Consider the following 4,166-nt stretch of genomic DNA (forward strand, 5'->3'; position numbering starts at 1 on the left):
TTCTTTTACAGGATCAGGTCTCCTTGCCCACTGATGTACCTTCCCAGTGATGTCACTCCCCAGTGATGGCTCTCCTGGTGCCTAGATCGGATCTCTGTGCTGCTTGGGTAGCTCGTAAACAAAGGGCCTACCTTGCTTGCTGCAGGCAGGCTACGGAGGCAAAGGAACTACAGCCTTCCCGGTTGCCCTCCTGATTCACATTCGGTCCCAGCGCCCAAACAGAGTAATTGTTATTGTTGAAGTTCAAACTTTTCTTCTCTAAACAGGGGAAGTTCTCCAAGTGGGATTCTAAGTACTATTGGACTTGACAGGTCTTGTGCCACCTCCTTACTGTCTATATGGTGGGGTCACAGGCTTTCACTATATATTTCTGACCTGGACCTGCACCTGGCCATTTCCTTAATATTTTCTTGACTCTTTTTCGAGAAATAGTATTTCAAGTCCCTAGTGAAATGTCAATGACTCTAGGACTCAGGAGATGATGGAATCAGCCGTCCCCCTGCACACATTGACTTCACCCCACATCACCACTCAGAAACGCCTCAGAGGAGCAATCATTCCACCACCAATGGATATGTCTATTGAGATTAGTTAAAAGCTCTGTGGCACGAGTCTGTCTTAGTCAAGGTCCTCTATAGGAACAGACCAACAGAACGGAAATACATTAAAAGGGATTTATAGCCCAATGTACATGACATGGGCTGGATAGTCTGACAATGGCTGTCTGCCCACTGGAGAAACCAGGTAGCTCTCTGGTCCACAAGGCTGGATGCCTCAGCAGTTTCGGCCTGGAACTGAAGGATCCCTGAGAGGCACTGATTTCTGAGGAAGACGTCTGATGTCAGCTAAGGACAGCAGCAGCAGCATTCACTAACAGGGGGCAGGCAAGCAGAAAGCAAAAGGTTTTCCCTTGGACCTTCTAGGTTAAAACTAGAAGATGTTCCCACTCTCCCCTCCATCTGCATTCAGTGGGAATTCTGCCTAAACTAGGCCATTTCTCACAGCTGTGCCCAGAGGTTAGCCTAATCTAGGCAGTTCTACACAGCTGTGCCCGGAGGCTTGCTACCCCACATAAGTGATTCTAGAGTCTGACAAAGTGACAATATTAACCATTACTGTATTTTCTGTTGTTATTACAGAATGTCACAAGATGGGCAATTTATAAAGAAGGGAAGTGGTTTGTTGTTTTGTTTTTTAAGAGTTGTATGATCAAGTCAACGAGCATGGCGTTAGCACTGAGTGGGAGCTTTGTGGTTGCCTCGTGACATGGTAGGGGCATCACACAGTGAAACAGAGCAAGTGACAATCAACTAACATCACTGTAGGAAACACCTCACACCATCCTAATTGCCTTCCGAATGAAGTCCCTATTCCCAAATCACACTGACACGTGACACGTGCATTTTAAGATTACCCTTCTGTCTTGGTTACTTTTCTCATTTTCTGATTGAAATGCCCAACAGAATGCCACTTCAGGAGGGAAAGGTTTATTTTGACTCTAAAATCATAGCAGGGATTGCATGGCACAGGAGATATGAAACAGTCATTGCATCCAAAGCCAGGAAACAGAGCCATGAATGCTGGTGTACAGTTTGCTTTATCCTTTTTTTTTTTTTTTTTTTTTTTTTTTTTTTTTTTTGGTTTTTTGAGACAGGGTTTCTCTGTGGCTTTGGAGCCTGTCCTGGAACTAGCTCTGTAGACCAGGCTGGTCTTGAACTCACAGACATCTGCCTGCCTCTGCCTCCCCAGTGCTGGGATTAAAGGCGTGCGCCACCATCGCCCGGCTTGCTTTATCCTTTTTACTCGGTGTGAAACTCCAGCCTGTAGGATGGTGCTGCCCACACTTAGGGTGGGTCTCCCCCCTTACTATTAATCACAAGTCTATCCCTTCTCTACTAAACACCAAGCATTTCATTTTTAAGTCTATCAAAAAGCCAGTCATGTGTGTCCAGCACACTGTGGCAGAGTAAATATTCCCATTCCAACAGGGGCAAAACTGGGCAAAGCAAGGAAAGATGAGATCAAAGTAAGACCAAAACCCAGTCATGCAAACACCAAGGCTTGCACCTCCATGTCTGGCAGCTGATCTAGTAATAGAATCATCTGGGCTCCAAAGAGCTTGCATATTCTCAACCTGAGCTCATATTCTGCTGCCTGTACCACAATAGCCTCTCAGGCCAACTTCCCTCTTGGCACTCAGCTGTCCTCTGCCTGTGTCCCGTGGTTCTGGCATCTCCGAGTTCCTTCAGTCTTCACTGCTACTCGGATTTCACCTTGACAGCTGCCTTCAGAGGCTTCTCAGGGGGTGGCATGGACGGACTCTGATACTGCCACACATTTTCCGGCCGCTGTAGCTCTCTGGAATCATGGGGCGAGACTCCATGACATCCTCATTCTTGTCCTGAAGAGCTAAGTCTATCTGGAGAAGAAGTGAGAGTAAGAGAGGGCCCCAGATATTGGGGGTCTTTCCAGTTCATTCCCTTATCCTCTTCCAAACTGCTGACTTCTTGTTGATATGAATCTAAGCTCTATTTTTCAGAGGCATTTAGTGTGGAAAGAGGATCCCCTCAGATGAGTTTACTGGGTTGATCACCTTTCTGGTCTCGTTCTTCCTGGGCCCAACAGATGAAAGCTACTCGTCCTTGCTTGTTAGAATCTAACCACCTTCAATAAAAACTGTATGTTTGCTGGAGACTGGCAGGCAGGTCAATATTCAGAATAAAGAGAAATGAAAAAAAAAATCAATTCTTTATGACAGAGCTAACTGCTGCTGTTGGCCTCTCTCCTAGAAAAGATGTAAGTGTCTGTCACTTAAAAAATCATAGCTAGTTTCTCTGGGTTCAAGCAGTTCTTGTTTTCAGGAGCATGAGAGACCTGGTTGCAACATAGCCTAACCCAAGAGAGAGATGGTTACAATACAGCCCTAGTTCAGGCCTGCTGGACTGAGACGGCCTTAGTCCTCCAAGCTTAAACCCTCACATGAAACGGTAGATTGGTGGATCGTGGTGTCCCGCTGATGGGCCTGCGAACCTGGAATTCAGCTCCTTCAGGTTCTGGAGAAACCCTCTGCCTAACACTGATCGTGGACTGCAGGAGCTACTCATTGACAGAAAGGAAAAGGAGGAAGGGGAGAAGAAAGAGGAGAATGAATTGGAAGGCAGTGATGACCTCCAGCAACATCAAGCAGATTCAGTAAGAGTTGGAGCAGTGTGACATCCCAAAGGAGGTATGGGTTGGGTGTGTGACCACAGACATTGCCATGCAGAATGTTCTGCTTCAGATGGGGCTGCACATGCTGGCAGAGAATGGCTGATCCTAGAGGCCCAGAGCTACATCTTACGCTGTCATGGCTGCTTCAAGACAATGTCAGACATGATTTGAGTGTTCTGTGGGCATCATGGGAACAAGACCTTGAGGAAAGTGTCAGTGACTATCAATGATGATGTCACCTTGAGTATGCATTTCTCCTGAAACCCCAAGGTGCTGAACCCTTGAGGCCTCCGGTACCCACTGCCCACTCCCAAAGGGGGCAAATATGCCATCAATCCCCCTCTGACTGAGCATCAGTGCTTCCTCAGCTGTGACTGTCCCACAAGGCCAGGCAGAAGACCAACGTGTTTGCCCCTGACTACATAGCTGGGGTGTCTCCCTTTGCAGAAAATGACATCTCCAGCCATTCAGCCACCCTGCAGGTCTGGTACAGCACCTTAAGGCTGAGATGCTTAAATCCCAATGCTTCCAGAAAGATGTTTGTAAAGAAAAAATTATATTGCAAGCCCTGCAGGCAAAGCAGATTGCAGCTGGCTGCTGGGGATGCCTGGTGTACAATCTCCAGTGTCTGGTCTGCCAACCAGCTACATAGAACCTGGTCTCTGGACTTTCTGCGACTTTGTGCTGTGTGGGGTTGCAGTGCAACATGACTGCTCTGCTTGTGAGCGTCCAGAGCCCAGACTCTGCCATGGAAAGGGAAACTTGAAGAAGGAAGGGTGCCCTGGAGCAAACATTGAGCTCAAAGGAAGAAATATCCAAATGGTAATCTTTTTCTAATAAACTTGATGGCCAGCTCAAAAAGAAAACAAAAACACAGAAAACCCCCCAAAACCAAAAAAGCAAAACAAACAAAACAATACTGGGTACAATTTTTAAAGCATCAAAGGATACACATC

At 46.8% G+C, this 4,166-nt stretch overlaps 1 pseudogene; it reads left to right on the forward strand.

Annotated features, from left to right (window-relative positions):
- The window catches only part of LOC101987940, a 72,207-nt pseudogene extending 68,287 nt beyond the window's left edge, over nucleotides 1–3,920 (forward strand).
- Nucleotides 3,921–4,166: the final 246 nt, after the last annotated feature.

The sequence above is a fragment of the Microtus ochrogaster genome, chromosome 5 (assembly GCF_000317375.1).
Source record: "Microtus ochrogaster isolate Prairie Vole_2 chromosome 5, MicOch1.0, whole genome shotgun sequence".
Classification (NCBI taxonomy): domain Eukaryota; kingdom Metazoa; phylum Chordata; class Mammalia; order Rodentia; family Cricetidae; genus Microtus; species Microtus ochrogaster.